The sequence below is a fragment of the Cervus canadensis genome, chromosome 6 (genome assembly GCF_019320065.1).
Source record: "Cervus canadensis isolate Bull #8, Minnesota chromosome 6, ASM1932006v1, whole genome shotgun sequence".
NCBI lineage: Eukaryota > Metazoa > Chordata > Mammalia > Artiodactyla > Cervidae > Cervus > Cervus canadensis.
The window spans coordinates 10881661-10900508 of record NC_057391.1 but is presented as its reverse complement, the minus strand read 5'-3'; positions in this window follow the sequence as shown (position 1 = coordinate 10900508).

The following is an 18848-nucleotide window of genomic DNA, read 5'->3' as shown; positions in this document are numbered from 1 at the left end:
CTGCTCTTCTGCCTGTTCCTCCCACTAGCCAAACCCAAGTGTAACCCAGAGAGTAAAAATCGTGAAGACCACAGTGCAGGTGGAGAGTAGGCTCCGGGGCAGAGGGAGAATATCCAGCATAAGGAGATTAAAAATACATTCTTTAAAAAATTACACCAACAAACACATGAAGAGATGCTCAACATCACTCATTATCAGAGAAATGCAAATCAAAACCTCAATGAGGTACCATTACTCGCCAGTCAGGATGGCTGCTATCCAAAAGTCTACAAGCAATAAATGCTGGAGAGGGTGTGGAGAAAAGGGAACCCTCTTACACTGTTGGTGGGAATGCAAACTAGTACAGCCGCTATGGAAAACAGCGTGGAGATTTCTTAAAAAACTGGAAATAGAACTGCCATATGACCCAGCAATCCCACTTCTGGGCATACACACTGAGGAAACCAGACCTGAAAGAGACACGTGCACCCCAGTGTTCATCGCAGCACTGTTTATAATAGCCAGGACATGGAAGCAACCTAGATGCCCATCAGCAGACGAATGGATAAGGAAGCTGTGGTACATATACGCCATGGAATATTACTCAGCCATTAAAAAGAATTCATTTGAATCAGTTCTAATGAGATGGATGAAACTGGAGCCCATTATACAGAGTGAAGTAAGCCAGAAAGATAAAGAACATTACAGCATACTAACACATATATATGGAATTTAGAAAGATGGTAATGATAACCCTATATGCAAATCAGAAAAAGAGACACAGATGTACAGAACAGACTTTTGGACTCTGGGAGAAGGCGAGGGTGGGATGTTTTGAGAGAACAGCATGAACATTATCTATAGTGAAACAGATCACCAGCCCAGGTTGGATGCATGAGACAAGTGCTCGGGCCTGGTGCACTGGGAAGACCCAGAGGAATCGGGTGGAGAGGGAGTTGGGAGGGGGGATCGGGATGGGGAATACATGTAACTCCATGGCTGATTCATGTCAATGTATGACAAAACCCACTGCAATGTTGTGAAATGATTGTCCTCCAACTAATAAAAATAAATGAAAAAAAAAATTACACCAACAGTTCTCTGGTAACCAAAATGGGAAAGAAATCCAAAAAAGAGGGACTATTTGGGAACTTCCCTGGTGGTGCGGGGACTAAGACTGCGCTCCCAGTGCAGGGGGCCCGGGTTCAGTCCCTGGTCAGAGAAACAGATCCCACATGCCGCAACTGAGAGTTCACACTCTGCAACGAAAAGACCGCCTGTGCTGCAACTGAGACCTGGCCCAGCTAAATAAATAAATGTCTTTAAAAAAAAGCCAGGATAAATGTGCATGCATAGCTGATTCTCTTTGCTCTACAGCAGAAACCAACACGATACCGTAAAGCAACTCTACTCCAATAAAAATTACTAAAAAATAAAATAAAATTACACCAACACAAAAACTGAAACCACAACATGGGCAGCCTTTCTTCCTGCCTTCTACTCCAAATAGATATCCTCCAGTGAGCTTGGGGAAGAGGCATCAGCCCCAAGTGTATGGAGAGGGGTAAAACACTGTAGATTCCCCCACCAAAATACTTGTCCTAGGCCCTGCTCCCCTGAGGCTCAGCGTTTACATGTATCCAACCCTGCAGGAGGAGAGAAAGGAGATCAGACTGAAGCACTGTTCTGCTTTCCCCACCCACAGCAGTACAGCTGCTCTTCCTAAGCAGAACAAAGGGTAATAGTCACAGATACTGGTCTGGAAAGGAACTTAAGCTTACTCTTAAGAAAGACCAGAGGTGGGGGGGGGGGTGAGAAAAATCTAGAAAAATACCAGCAGTTAGTGCTGAAGGTTGGCCATATCCCCAAACCGACCGTAAGCTGAGATGTGTCTACACAGCTGTTGTAGAGAAAGAGTATATATAACAATGCAGCAAGTCTGCATAGTTTAAAATGCTGGTAAAAATATTTCAAAAAAAGCAAATTTCAACAAAATGGAAAAAAACTGGACAAAGCATGGCTCCCAAGGCCATCTGTCCAGGTTGCCCTTTCTGTTATCACAGGATTTGTCTTTATTCTGTCTTTACTCTCCTCCCTCCATCCCCTTCTGGAGCTTGCTTTTCCTAGCAGACTGTTCCCTTTCCCCCTTCCACTGGGTCCTGTCATCTTTGATGCACACATTCAAACCTTCCCCTTTCAGCAAACTTTAGATTTATCTGGGGCATATTAAACATGTATCAGACTACTGGTGGTTTTCTCAGACAAGTAATCAACCTCTCTGATTCTCAGTTTCCTCATCTATTAAATAAAGATAATAAAATTATTGTTGTTTTTTAGTTGCAAAGTCGTATCTGACTCTTTTTTGATCCCATGAACTGTAGTCTGCCAGTCCATGGGATTTTCCCTGGCAAGAATACTGGAGTGAATTGTCATTTCCTTCTCCAGGGGCTCTTCCCGACCAGGGGATCAAACCCTAGTTCTCTGTGCATCTCCTGCATTGCAGGAGGATACTTTTTACCACTGAGCCACTGGGGAAGATGAATTAAGATATCCATCTCTGTAATTATTGTGATTATCTTGAGGATTAAATGAGTAAGTGCAACCAGGACATTCAGCGCAGTGCAATAAGGTTAGGGATTAGCATTTTCTCAGATGCTTGGTTGAATGTCCCCTCTGACCTCTTCACACACATCTGACCTGGATTGCTCATTCTTGGCCAGTCATGGTATCTGTTTATTAACTCTGGGCTGCTGTCAAGAATGAAGATGATAATACGTATGCAGGACGAGTTTATATTTCAGAAAATGCAATAACAACTGGTACACATGGACAATGTAGAGGAATGTGTGAGCATAAAAGAGACCAAGAGAGACAGAAAGACAGCGGGACAGAAAATATGGCCCCCGTCCCCTCAATGCAGCCAAGGAAGGGAGCGAGAGGGGACAGCACCTGAAACATTATTCAAACAGGGTATGTTGAGTGCTGGGAGACACAACTCAGTCCCAAAACTGAAACTGAGCAGATTTCACTTACACATCACGTTCTCAAGATCCCCAAATCCAGCCCTGGACCACAGCTGACCTTTCACGTTCCTGAAACCGGCGCCCAAGTCTTCTCTAGGCCAAACATTCCTGCTTTCTTCAACTCTCCCTTACATGATAACTCACCATTTTGGTGCCCTTCTCCTAACATCCAAGTTACCAATGTCCCTCTTAATGTGTTGGGTCAGAACCAAACACCAAGAAATAATTCTAAACCAGCCTTACCAGCATGGAGCGCTGATACGTCAGCTGCTGGCTCGATCTGGACATCATCTTTCCATTAATGCAAACTAGATTACAAAGCTTTGTGAGCAACTGGGTCATACCTTTATATCCTTCAACAAACGAAAGAAGGACTGGTTTTCTACTTTCCAGAGAGGAAAAGTGGGTATGCAGGAGGGAAGTGAGCTGCTTACTAAGGACATCCTTGTTAGATACCCCTATGATTGTGATTATGGCACCGATCTTGCTGCCTGAAACCACAGAATCCTTGGTTTCTCATTGGTCACTGGCCTATGGTTCTTGGGTTGGCTCTGTAGACTAGGGATGGAGAGCTTTGAACTTACCAGTTGAGCTTGGTCTTTTGTGTTAACAATGTGGCCCTTGATGTAGAACTAAAACTGCCAGTGCTGCCCAAAGAATACTTTTTCCCTTGAAAATGGAATTCATACTTTTAGTTCTCAAAAGCTATCTTTGGTAGAATTAACTGGTCAATACTCATCTCAGTTCTAAGATTCAGTCCTCACCTTCATCTCAGTGCCTGATATGTCATGATGAATTAAACATTTAAAAATTCAAAAGCTGCACAATTAAACCTTTAAAGACATAGTTGAGATTATCTTTCAGCTCTTAAAAACCTCAACATGTCCACATTGTAAAGGGCTCCGAGGAACAAGCCAAAAAGCCCTAGATTTTGAAAACCCAACATTAAATTTTTATGCTTTTAAAAATAAATGTCCTCATGTTACTTGTAAAATGAAAGACACAATAACCAAAACACGCCGGGCTGAGTACTGTGGTGTACTACTCTTTGACCTGTAAAAATGAATCCTCTTGGTGTGAGTAGGCGTGATGATAAGAGGAGAGCTTAACTGTAAACTAGAGAACCTCATTCTATTTACTACCTATTATGGTGACTGGGGAGTCAGAGGCCCATTTCTGACAGGAAACACGCAGATGTGCACATCTTCCTGTGAAACACCAGTTTGGAAAACTAAGGAAGGTGGGGAGAATCAGATTTCTGTCTTCCTTCTACAAATTTCTTCTGTGTTCTCGATTAAGTTATAGGGAACCACAGTGGCTGCTAAGAAAGTGAGGAAACAATTATCTTGTGTTATCAGTATTAAAGCCTTTTAAAAATAATATCTTGCCTTTAGTTTATCTACTTGAGCCTGTTAAAATATTACTGTTTAAAATGCTTTATAGGAGACCTCCCTGGTTGTCCAGTGGTTCAGACTTGGCCTTCCAATGTAGGGGATGCAGGTTCAGTCCCCTCTCTGGGGGCTATGATGCCACACGCTCCATGGCCAAAAAACCAAAACATAAAACAGAAGCAGTATTGTAACAAAGTCAATAGAGACTTTAAAAATGATCCACAAAAAAAGAAGACACTTAAAAAAACACTTTGTAATAGGAATTTTGGATTAAGACACAAATAACATGAGGAAAAAACCTGATAACTGTTTTTTAACCCAACAGCCTGAAAGGTTAATTAAGAGCGGTGATGCTGGGATTGGGATGCAGATATCTGATCAATGAGCTCTTCTCTCTGTAGGATACACCCCCCTCCTCCCGAGGCCCCTCTCCCACCTCTCTGCCCTGTCCTAACTCCAGGCAAGCAGCTCATGTACTGTGCCTTGCGCATGCCGGAGGCTCCCATTTCAGGCTCATTGCCCTGGCTGTTGTCTCCTTCTGGAATAGACGCTCTTCCCCCAGAGAGCCGTGGCTCGCTTCTCCTCCTCACCTTCAAAATGCTAACCCAGGGAGGCCTTTACTGACCCCCTTCCGAAAATCTCTCCCACCCCGCTTTATACTCCCCATTCCCTTTACCCTCCTCGATCACTTTTCCGTGTAAGTGACCTCAAACATACCTAAAGTTAACATATTTATAACGTTCATGGGCTGTGTTTTTGCACTAAAATGTGAGTTCCAGGAGGCAGAGATTGTTGTCTATTTTGTTTTGAGGCCTAATGTTACAGTATCTTATAGAAGCCAAAAGTCCCATATATTTGTAATTGCATCTTACAGATTTCAGGGCCTTCTTCTATTTTAAAAATTTACTCTGCATCAGCTCCAAAACCCAATCTCAGATAACTCAGAGGAAAAAGGTCATGTGTACTATACTTTCAGTGTTTCTGTGAGCTTACAATTGTTTCAACATTTAAAAAATTAAAACAGCAGCCGCATTCCCTGCAAGAGGAAGAAAAGAAAAAAAAATGTCATATGTGTTGTATACAGAGAGACACTAACAAAGCAAACTAAAATCCGGATCTAATTTCTATCACTCTGATTCATTTTTCCTCACATATTCTATTGTTGAGCTGTGAGTAATTATCAATGAAATGAAAACCAAAACTAAGACTAATGATACTGAATGTTAATGACAGCTATCTTACAGGCTGAAGAATGACATGGTCCATAAAGCTGCTCTTTCCAAGAGCTGTTATCTTAACCTTTTCAACCTGCGCACCAACAAGTCAGACTAAACACTAATATGATGCTAATGGTTTGGTGTAAAGAATGCATATACCTATCATCCTGTTCCCATTAGGAAAAAAGAAACCAAATGCATCTGCAGTTATGAACTGTTATTTAAATTTATATGAGTTATTTGGAAGGAAAATGCAGTTATTTCAGCATCACCTAATGACAATTTAAGTGTCATAAGAGAAAATGATTCTGCCCCAAAGAAGACATGGTTCATCCATCAGAAGTCCAGCCTCATACTGTGATTATCTGACTTTGTGGGTTTTCCCAGCTTCCTTAGGATCACAAGTTTATGCTTATATATAGGATAGCCCTCCATACTTCTTATTTCTCGATTCAACCTGCACAAATGCAACAAGGTTTGGAATTGCACAAATGGAAATTAATTATTCTTAAGGATGAATTTCCACAAGACCTTCTCCTCATGGGAAATCTGTCTGCTCACTTGTCCTGTCAATAGCAAATCTCCATTCAAAAGTATAGAAGGACTGTGTTTACTCTTGGACTATGTAGCAGGATACCCAGGTGAAGGAAGAGGTTGTCAGAAAATTAGTCAGAAGTGCTGTCTCCTTCTGCGTAGCACTCACATCCTTGCCTGCCCACCCCCCACACTGCTGCCGGCATGTTGCCCGTGGAGACTGAATTACACAATGGTTGGTATAAAGTTTGGGCTTTGACTTTAGACAGACCACATTTCAAACCCCGCCTTTGCCTCTTACAGTGTAACCTTGAGCACATTACTAAGAGACTTTCTAAGTCTCTTTTCTCACTCTATCATGAGGTACTTGCTATCTCACAAAAGTTCTGAAAGAATCAAATAAAATGCTTAAGATAACATCTAACACATGGTACATGCTTTAAAAAATGGTGGTGATTATTATCATTATTGACTTTTTAAATGATCATTTTATTAAGATCCCGTATTTATAGCATATTGAGTTCCAACCCTCTGCTGTTCAAAGCTTTCTGATCTTAAGAGGCGTGCACATGCGCAGACCACCAGCGCCACCAATACCAACACCAACCCAGTGTCATCCTATTTGTCCCCACTCAAGATTTTGACAGATGTTACCAACAAGGTTGAGGTTCACTGGGGATCCTGAAGAGTCCAGTGAAGTCAGAGGTGATGTAGCTGATTGGAACTACATCTGTGTTCACAGCAGAGAATCACCAAAGAAGTAGAGGCTTGGGCACTGGCCCCACCTGTTTCCATAAGACTCAGATTTGGAGGCATTGGTGCAGGTTTTTCCCCAGACAGTCTCGTTTCATTCAGGTTTCTGTTTGAATGTCACTTTCACAGCACAGTCTTTCTTGACTTATATAAAATAACTTTCCAATGTATTTCTCTCACTCTTCCTCCTCCCCACAGTCTATTCATTTTTCTTTACAAGTCTTTTCACCCTTCTCATTAACTAGCATTACTGTGTGTGTTTATGTGTGTGTGTGTGTTTATTTTCTTTCTATTCAAGTAGGGAAAAAACTCCATTATGGAAAAATTTTTGTCTTTTTTACCATTAAAACAATATCTCACATAGCAGGGGGTTCAATAAATACTTCTTCAGTGAATGAATGAATCTGTCAGCTAGCAGTTTAGGCACAAAGGCCCTAATTTTTAATTGAGGCCAAAGGTCTTTGGAAAAATAAAATATTCCCATGTTTGCTACAAAGAGATCTTCAAAGAAAAGAAGACAACTTTAGCACAATTCATGCAAAGAGACCAAACAAAGCCCAAAACCCCTAAAAGTAACCTTCACCACATAGTTCTTCTACACATTTGTAAAAGCGTATCTTTTGTATTATTTCTTTTCTGTTTATTTTCATGATTGGTATTTCTCTTCTCATGAAATACATTTCCATGTACAGAACCCTACTCTACAACGTACTTGTAGGACCTAGGAGTCCAATCTGTGACTACAGTCCAGAACCAATTCATTCCGAAGTCACCAGTTCCCTTACATTATTGGCTTCCTGTCATCCTGAAGGTGAGATCTAAGCTCCTTAATGGATGAATGAGGATGGACAGGGTCTACTGCTTACCTCCTCTTATCTCATACAAACTCTGACTCCTGTCTCAGGGCTGAGGTACTTCCAGCTTCTCTTCTCCCTGCCTTGGCTGACCTTTCCCCTCCATCAGCAATGCTTCTGTCTTCCTGTCCTGAAGTCTCTGAGGAAGGGATTCTTGACCTCTTCTTTCTATCATGACACTAATGAAAATCAAACTAATTCAATATAATGGTCAATAACTAACCCAGCCAGTAATAATTAAACTAACCCAGTAATAACTAAAACTAACCCATCCTATGCTTTTTCTCTAAAACTATAATATACCTCTGAAGGCATGCCTGTAATATTTTCTTTTAATTTACTAAAAGGAACCCATCCCATTCCATATCAACTGTAGTGTTTTTTAAATATAAATTTATTTATTTTAATTGGAGGCTAATTACTTTGCAATATTGTAGTGGTTTTGCCACACATTGACATGAATCAGCCGTGGGTGTACATGTGTTCCCCATCTTGAACCCCTCTCACACCTCCCTCCCCATCCCATCCCTCTGGGTCACCCCAGTGCACCAGCCCCAAGCACCCTGCCTCATGCATCCAACCTGGACTGGCAATACGTTTCCCATATGATAATTTACATGTTTCAATGCCATTCTCCTAAATCATCCCACCTCACCCTTTCCCAGAGTCCAAAAGAGTGTTCTATACATCTGTGTCTCTTTTGCTGTCTCGCATACAGGGTCATCATTACCATCTTTCTAAATTCCATATATATGCATTAGTATACTGTATTGGTGTTTTTCTTTCTGGCTTACTTCACTCTGTATAATAGGCTCCAGTTTCATCCACCTCATTAGAACGGATTCAAGTGTATTATTTTAAATGGCTGAGTAATATTCCTTTGTGTATATGTACCACAGTTTTCTTATCCATTTGTTGTAGTTTTGTTGTTGTTGTTTAGTTGCTAAGTCATGTCTGACTCTTTTGCAACTCCATTGGACTATAGCCTGCCAGGCTCCTCAGTCCATGGGATTTCCCAGGCAAGAATACTGGAGTGGGCAGCCTATCCATTTTCCAGTGGATCTTCCCGACCCACGAATTGAACTGGGGTCTCCTGCATTGCCAAATTATTTTATATGAAGTTTTCTCAAGGCAAAACATAAAACAAAACTGATATCTGATAGACATTTGCATTCCTTATGCCAAAGAACAATAATACCCCAGGGGTTAAAACTAGAAGCTACAGTTTGAATTTCTTATGAATTCAATCTCAGCATAGTGACATAAATAATGAACTAAGCCAGATATCATATACAAAAAGTTTTTAGTAGGCTTCCACTTTAAATCTTTATCTAAGAGTTTTGTTTTGTACTCACTGTTTTGAGAGAAGAATTCTTAACTAAGAATCAGGACCAACATGGACATTTAACTTTGGCTAAAAAAAAAGAGAGAGAGAGAAATTAGGAACTGCATACATAAGAAAGTAACTTCCATTTTCTTCATGAAGAGATCATTATGACTGTATATCTTGTTTCCAAACATCAGTAAATAAAAAGTGTTCACTGAGAGGTTTCTTCTCTGGAAATGCAAATGTTGGTTAGGAGGATTCTTTTTTAGACTTTTCTTTGGAAAGTTCTGTGGAAATCAAACATACTCATAGGAATACTGTTTATTTTTTTTTATCCGTTGTATTTCCAAAAAGGATTTTAAGATTCTGGAAAATATAACGGATAATGTTCAACGTTGGAACACAAGAAATATTTTTCAAATGAAACCTTAATAGACTTTCATTAAAAATTTTAAAATTTGGCCCAGATGATGTGGTATATCTAAGATACTTTTCGATTATCTAGTGACTTAGCTTAGCTTAGCAAGACCATATTGTGGTGACTTTTTATTATCAATGTAGTTAAGCTAGAACTGTTTCCCACAGTTCCCTTCTCCTCACGACTCTGTTTTCAGGCTGGTCACAAGAAAAATTTTTGCCAAATATGAAAGGCGGAAGTGATGTAGCAGCCATGTTTAAGCTCGGAATGTTGCTGTTAGGTCAGAGACCATTACAGGTCACACAGTGGCTGAGGATTTGCTGGTTCACTTTGCTGGCATGGAAAAGCAGTGGCTGGACCCACTGTGCCTCCAACAAGGGGCTGGACTTCCTTTTTCAGTTTGTTCAAACCCTGGGCCAAGCTCAGGTGCTGCTCCAGAGCACGCAGGTCTTCTGCAGGTCATTCACATCACTGAGAAGATGGTAGGAGCCCCATAAAAGGTATTGTTGTTTAGTCCCTAAGTCATGTTTGACTCTTTTATGACCTCATGGACTGTTGCCTGCCAGGCTCCTCTGTCCACAGGATTTTCCAGGCAAGGATACTGGAATTGCTTGCCATTTCCTTCTCCAGGAGATTTTCCCAACCCAGGCATCAAACTGGCGACTCCTGCCATGTCTCCTGCATAGCAGGTGGATTCTTCACCTTGGAGCCACTGGGGAAACCCCTCACAAAAGGTATTCTGGATATCTACTCTAGATTTCATACACTGATAAAAGAGATCCTTTAAAATAATAATAATACTATGATTAGGATTTATTTGGCTTCTAACTTCCTTTGGGAATATTTTTAACTTCATACCATAATCAGAGTATGTAAGGGTGAGCCAATCAACTTTCCCAAGAGGGCTGTCTTTTGAACAGAGGAAAACAAGTGGTACACAGATGGAGGCTTGTTCCAGAGAGATCTTTGTAGAACTGATAGTGTAAGAGAGGTTGCTAATCTCCATGGTTTGGACAGGCTATCACCAGAACAGTACATGCTGTTTCATTATTCAAAATAGAGGAAAAAATATATATAATTACAAAGCTAGTTGACTAGAACAAGAATGAAGTACTATCACTACCCTATTCTATTGGCTTGGAAGCCTGACAAATGTAGTTAGACTAGAAACAGAAACAAGAAATATGAGAATTAAAAAGGAAGACACATTGTTTGTAGGTAACGATTGCCTATATGGGAAATCCAACAGGCATTTTAGGCAAATTATTTGAATAATTATTTTAAAGTTCAGCAATTTTCCTGGGGGGAAAAATGATTAGTCTGGAAAAGCCTATAGTGTTCCTATATACAAACAATGACAAAGAGAAAATAGTTTAAAAAATTAAATATATAATATTAAATTAAATTATATATAATTTTTTAAAATGAACAACAAAACTCAGAATAAACCTATTAAAAGATGTGAAAGACTTTTATGGAGATAATTATCATACTTAATTGAAAGACATAAAAGACTGACTAAATGTAAAGATATATTATGAGTGGGAAGACTCAATAAAGTACAGATATCAAGTCCCACCAAATTTATCTATAAATTTCATGCAAATCCAATCAGTACTTTTTTGTGGTATTTGTGGGTGTGTAGAACAATAAAATCATTCTAATATTCATGTCGAAGAGTAGAGAGCCAGAATAGCCAAGCGTATTTGTTTTCTATCATTGCTGTAACAAATTACCACAAACGTAGTCTCAAAACATTACACATTTGTTGCTTACTGTTCTGGAGATCAGAAGTTCATGAGACTTAAAAGGTTAAGATCTAGATGTCAGTGGGGCTGTGTTCCCTCTGGAGGCTCTAGGCAAGAGTCCACCTCTTGCCTTTTCCAGTTTCTAGAAGCTGCCAGTATTCCTTGGCTCCTGGCCATGTCACTCTGCTCTGATCCACCCTTCCCCCGTCATATCTTCTTCTCTGCCTCTGACCCTCCTACCTTCCTCTTAAAGCACCCTTGTGATTACATTGGGTCCACCTAGATAATATATGATTATCTTTTCATTGCAAGATTGTTAACTGAATCAGCTCTGCAATGTCCCTTTTGCCATGAAAGTGTTCTAAGGATTGGGATATGGACCCTTGAGGGGAGACTCCTCTTATTATTTTAATCTTTGCAACACTGTTACACTACTTAAGATTTAAAATGCAACAAAGTAGAAATCTGATCTTCCAGCATATATAAAGAACTATGACAACTCATCTTTAAATATGCAAAGGACTCAGATAGACATTTCTCCAAAGCAGCTTTAAAATGGCCAACAAGAATAAGATGCTCAACATGATTAGCCATTAAGGAAATACAAGTCAAAACCATAATGAGATACCACTGACACTCCCTAGAATGGCAATCAAAATAATTTTTTAAAATGGAAAATAGAAAAAAAAAGGAAAATAGCAAGTGTTGGTGAGGATATGGAGAAATTAGATCCCTCATACATTGCTGGTAGGATTGTAAATTGGTGTAGCTGTTGAGGAAGACATTTCAGGAGTCCCACAAAAAGATACACAAAGAATTTCCATATGACCCAGCAATTCCACTCCTAGGAATAAACCCCAAAATTTGAAAACAGTCACTCAAACAGGTAATTGTAGGGCAGTGTTCACAATAGCCAAAATGTAGAAACAGTTCAAATGTTAATCTGATGAATGAATAAGCATAACGTGGTATACCCATACAAATAAATATTATTCAGCCATAAAAAGGAGTGGAGTACTAATACTTGTCGTAACATGGATAAACCTTGAAAACTTGCTAAGTGAAAGATGCCAGTCACAAAAGGGCACATAGTATATAGTTCCAGTCACATGGAATATACAGAATGGGCAAATTCATAAATACAGAAAGCAGATTAGTGGTTCCCAGGGCCTGGATCAGAGGAGAATAGGGAGTCACTGCTTAATGAGTATGGGGTCTCTTTTATAATCATAAAAAATATACTGGAACTAGATAATGATGACGATTGTTCATACTTGTTAATGTACTAAATGTCACTAATGGTGAATGTTATGCTATGTGTATTTTACCACAATAAAAAACCCACAAATGATAAATTGTACACATGAACATCACCAGATAGTCAACACCAAAATCAGATTGATTATATTCTTTGCAGCCAAAATAGAGAAACTCTATACAGTCAGCAAAAACAAGACCGGGAGCTGACTGTGGCTCAGATCATGAACTCCTCATTGCCAAATTCAGACTTAAAGTGAAGGAAGTGGGGAAAACCACTAGACCATTCGGATATGACCTAAATCAAATCCCTTGTGATTACACAGTGGAAGTGAGAAATAGATTTAAGGGACTAGATCTGATAGACAGAGTGCCTGATGAACGATGGATGGAGGTTCGTGACATTGTACAGGAGACAGGGATCAAGACCATCCCCAAGAAAAAGAAATGCAAAAAAGTAAAATGGCTGTCTGAGGAGGCCTTACACATAGCTGTGAGAAGAAGAGAAATGAAAAGCAAAGGAGAAAAGGAAAGATATACCCATTTGAATGCAGAGTTCCAAAGAATAGCAAGGAGAGATAAGAAAGCCTTCCTCAATGCAAAGAAATAGAGGAAAACAACAGAATGGGAAAGACTAGAGATCTCTTCAAGAATTTTAGAGATACCAAGGGAACATTTCATGCAAAGATGGGCTCAATAAAGGACAGAAATTGTATGGACCTAACAGAAGCAGAAGATATTAAGAAGAGGTGCCAAGAATACACAGAAGAACTATACACAAAAGATCTTCACAACCCAGATAATCATGATGGTATGATCATTCACCTAGAACCAGACATTCTGGAACATGAAGTCAAGTGGGCCTTCAGTTCAGTTGCTCAGTCGTGTCTGACTCTTTGCGACCCCATGAATCGCAGCACGCCAGGCCTCCCTTAGGAAGCATCATAATGAACAAAGCTAGTGGAGGTGATGGAATTCCAGTTGAACTATTTCAAATCCTAAAGATGATGCTGTGAAAGTGCTGCACTCAATATGCCAGCAAATTTGGAAAACTCAGCAGTGGCCACAGGACTGGAAAAGGTCAGTTTTCATTTCAATCCCAAAGAAAGGCAATTTCAAAGAATGTTCAAACTGTCACACAATTGCACTCATCTCACACGCTTGCAAAGTAATGCTCAAAATTCTCCAAGCCTGGCTTCAACAGTAAGTGAATCATGAACTTCCAGATGTTCAAGCTGATTTAGAAAATGCAGAGGAACCAGAGATCAAATTGCCAACATCCACTGGATCATGGAAAAAGCAAGAGAGTTCCAGAAAAACATCTATTTCTGCTTTATTGACTATGCCAAAGCCTTTGACTATGTGGATCACAATAAACTGTGGAAAATTCTGAAAGAGATGGGAACACCAGACCACCTGACCTGCCTATTGAGATACCTGTATGCAGGTCAGGAAGCAACAGTTAGAACTGAACATGGAACAACAGACTGGTTCCAAATAGGAAAAGGAGTATATCAAGGCTGTATATTGTCACCCTGCTTATTTAACTTATATGCAGAGTACATCATGAGAAACACTGGGCTGGATGAAGCACAAGCTGGAATCAAGATTGCTGGGAGAAATACCAATAACCTCAGATATGCAGATGACACCACCCTTATGGCAGAAAGTGAAGAAGAACTGAAGAGCCTCTTGATGAAAGTGAAAGAGGAGAGTGAAAAAGTTGGCTTAAAGCTCAAATTTCAGAAAACTAAGATCATGGCATCTGGTCCCATCACTTCATAGCAAATAGATGGGGAAACAGTGGAAACAGTCGAAACAGTGGCTGACTTTATTTTAGGGGGCTCCAAAATCACTGCAGATGATGATTGCAGCCATGAAATTAAAAGATGCTTACTCCTTGGAAGGAAAGTTATGACCAACCTAGACAGCATATTAAAAAGCAGAGACATTACTTTGTCAACAAAGGTCTGTCTAGTCAAGGCTATGGTTTTTCCAGTAGTCATGTATGGATGTGAGAGTTGGACTATAAAGAAATCTGAGTGCAGAAGAATTGATGCTTTTGAATTGTGGTGTTGGAGAAGACTCTTGAGAGTCCCTTGGACTGCAAGGAGATCCAACCAGTCCATCCTAAAGAAGATCAGTCCTGGGTGTTCATTGGAAGGACTGATGTTGAAGCTGAAACTCCGATACTTCGGCCACCTGATGTGAAGAGCTGACTCATTTGAAAAAACCCTGATGCTGGGAAAGATTGAGGGCAGGAGGAGAAGGGGACGACAGAGGGTGAGATGGTTGGATGGCATCACCGACTCAATGGACATGGGTTTGGGTAAACTCCAGGAGTTGGTGATGGACAGGGAGTCCTGGCCTGCTGTGGTTTATGGGGTCGCAAAGAGTCGGACATGACTGAGCTACTGAACTGAGCTGAACTGAACTGAAGTCATTAAAATGTAACTGTTGTCGTTCAGTTGCTAAGTCGTGTCTGTCTCTTTGTGACCCCATGGACTGTAGTGCACCAGGCTCCTCTGTCCTCCACTCTCTCCCATAGTTTGCTCAAATTCATGTCTGTTGAGTCAGTGATGCTATCTAAACAGCTCACGCTCTTCTTCTTTTGCCTTCAGTCTTTCCCAGCATCAGAGTCTTTTCCAATGAGTCAGCTCTTCACATCAGGTGGCCAAAGCATTGGAGTTTCAGCTTCAACATCAGTTCTTCCAGTGAATACTCAGGGTTGACTTCCTTTAGGACTGACTGGTTTGATCTCCTTGCAGTCCAAGGGACTCTCAAATGTCTTCTCCAGCACCACAATTTAAAAGCAACAATTCTTTGGCACTCAGCCTTCTTTGTGGCCCAATTCTCACACCCATACATGACTACTGGAAAAACTGTAGCTTTGACTATATGTACTTTTGTCAGCAAAGTGATGTCTCTGCTTTTTAATATGCTGTCTAGGTTTGTCATAGCTTTCTTTCCAAGAAGCAAGTGTCTTTTAATTTGATGGCTGCAGTCACTATCTGCAGTGATTTTTGAGTCCAAAAAAATAAAATCTGCCACTGCTTCCATTTTTTCACCTTCTATTTGCCATGAAGTGATGGGACCAAATGTTATAATCTTAGTTTTATGAATGAGTCATTCCTACACAGTTAAAGGCTCCATAAATAATGTCAAAAGACAAACCACAAAATCTAAAAGACCTTTACCTTTACCACTCATGTAGCCCAAATCATAATATCAAGAATATTAAAGAGAACTTGTTTAGCTCTACAAGAAAATACAAGTAACACAATGGAAAAATGAGCAAGGACACAGTCCAGCAATTTATAGAAGACAGAATGGCCAAAAAAAATATGAAAAAATGTTGGCTCATCAGTAATTGGCTTCCCTGGTAGCTCAGCTGGTAAAGAATCCACCTGCAATGCAGGAGACCCTGGTTCAATTCCTGAGTTGGGAAGATTCATTGGAGAAGTCGTAGACTACCCACTCCAGTATTCTTGGGCTTCCCTGATGACTCAGCTGGTAAAGAATCTGCCTGCAATGTGAGAGACCCGGGTTTGATCCCTGGGTTGGGAAAACCCCCTGGAGAAGGGAACAGCTACCCACTCCAGTATTCTGGCCTGGAGAATTACATAGACTGTATAATCGATGCGATTGCAAAGAGTTAGACTTTCACTTTCGTCAGTAGTCAGAAAAATGCAAATGAAAACATATTTTGCACCCTATCAAGTAATACTTTAATGCTTTAGAAGTCTGACAATACTTGGTATTAGTGATGATGTAAAGAAATGGAATCTCTAACACATGACTAGTAGTGTACATTGGAGCAACTTTGGAGGCCAATTTGGCAATAGCTGATAAAGGTAAAAATCTATACATGGTATGTACCAACCAGCAATTCCACTTATAGAAATACACCATTGAGAACATTGTTTTGGTACAAGCAGATGTGTACATATATGCTCACAGTAGCAGTCTTGTTATTGCCAAAAGGAGGTGGGAAGGAAAAAGGTTTAAATAAGTGGATAAATTGTAGAATAGCTCCTCCTCTATTATAATGAACAGATAAACTGGATCTAAATGCTTCCCTATGAATAGTTCTCAAAAACAATGTTGAGTGAAAAAAGACAACTTTCAGGGACTTTCTGATGGTGTTTATCTCTGGAGGTGGAAGCAGGGAAGTAGGATGATACAAAGGGACATTGTCTCTAATTTTTAATGTCTTAAAAAATCTGAAGCAAATAAAATACATGGTTAATATGTGTTATTTCTGAATAGTGGGCACCAATGTCTTTGTTATATTGCTTTCTATGCTTTCTGTGAGCCTGAAACTTTTCAGAATAAAATAACTAATAACTTTTAATGTGGAGAAATAGAGTAAGAAGCTGCTTTGCAAAGACTAAGTACACAGATGTGTAAATTTTCCTTTGGTGAGAAAATTGACCAAATAAGTTTGTCTGTGTGTTTGTGTGTGTGAGAGAGAGACAGAGAGATGCTCTAAGCAGTGCAAATAGCCAGGTTGTGTTTCTTTGCAGGAGAGACCTCATAATGACAACTTCAATGACACTTCCTGGTCAGAGATCAGAGCTCCCTGGACAGTGCCACACCCCTGGATGGACACTTGTCCATTTGCCCAGGACAATGTGTGCTGCTATTGACTCAGGGCACTTCCTATTGTTCTCCCAGAGAAGGCAGCCAAGCAACAAATCCAGAACAAGACTGTCACCCATTCCTGGCTCTCTCAGTATTTTTCATAGACACCAATTTCATCTATTTGCTTATTGACTTAAATCTGATATGGGATGTAATGCCATCGGTTTGACCAGATGTAGTTTTTTAGATTACTTTAGCCATCATGATTACAACTGGAATTAAGAGTGATCTCCAACCCATTTACTTTTGAGGCTATTTCCTGACACCAGCTCAGGTTTTCTGAAGGATAACAACTGGAAAATGTTACCACCACTTATTTAACAGAGGATCAGCTGTTGATTTTCCGGGCTTTATATTCTGAGTTGCCATTCAGATAGCTATACAGAAACAACAACTTCTTGACAAAAGGGCTTAGAAGTTCAGTGGCCCCACAGCTGAGATCAGTTTATTGCTGCGTTGTGTCCAGATTGCTGGCCTGCTCAGCACGCAGGAATGCTTGATTTACATGCTACTTTTTGGAACTAATAAACACTTCTTCCTAAGGCAAAACTAGTTGGCAGAAGCCCTGACTTAGTGTTCTTGGGCTTTTTGAACCTTACCACAGGAGATAAAGTAGTGAACTCTGCTCCAAAGAATCACTGCAAATTTATAAATATTGTGTGTCAGTAAATGTGACATTAAAATAGAATTTCTATTTGATTGTATTGGTGACTGTCATTTGCACAGCAGCCTTTCTGAAATAAGGGGAGTGCACTTACCCCTGAAGGAGGGGACAAGATAAAATTTATAATCTTTTTCCTTCATTCTCACCATCCAAATTTTTCTAACCTTCACTGTGAGAATGTAAACTTCTTGGTGACAGGGACTTGGTGCTACCTATTTAGCCCAGTGCCTGGCACCTAGCTGATATCTGCAGAGAATAGTGTAGATATCAGATGACCACATGGATCGTGCTTGCTTTATGTAACCAGGACACAAGAAGCATATTCTACCCTCTGGTCTTAAAAGATGGAATAAGAAAACAATAACAAAAAAGAACTAAAAATACTAGGATTCAAATAATTTTCAATCAAGAGAACATATGAGGAGTCACAAATACAATTGTGGTTCTAGAAGGAAAAAAAAAAAACATTTCACACTAAAACCTGTTGTGATAAATTACTCCTAAGTAATTCATCTATGTCTAAAGGACAATTCTTTATATTGAAGAACAAGGACCAGGATATTCATTTTTATGTGTATACCTACACATACTTACAAATAGGAAACTCTTACTTTCATTTAAACCCTAAAACTTCTAATCTTTAGGGTAGAAAACTAAGATCATGGCATCCAGTCTCATCACTTCATGGCAAATAGATGGGGAAACAGTGGAAACAGTGGCTGACTTTATTTTGGGGGGCTCCAAAATCACTGCAGATGGTGATTGTGGCCATGAAACTAAAAGATGCTTCCTCCTTGGAAGGAAAGTTATGAACAATTTAGACAGCATATTAAAAAGCAGAGACATTACTTTGTCAACAAAGGTTTGTCTAGTCAAGGCTATGGTTTTTCCAGTGGTCATGTATGGATGTGAGAGTTGGACCATAAAGCTGAGCACAGAAGAATTAATGCTTTTGTTTTGTTTGTTTTTTTTTTTATTGGGTTTTGTCATACATTGATATGAATCAGCCATAGATTTACACGTATTCCCCATCCCGATC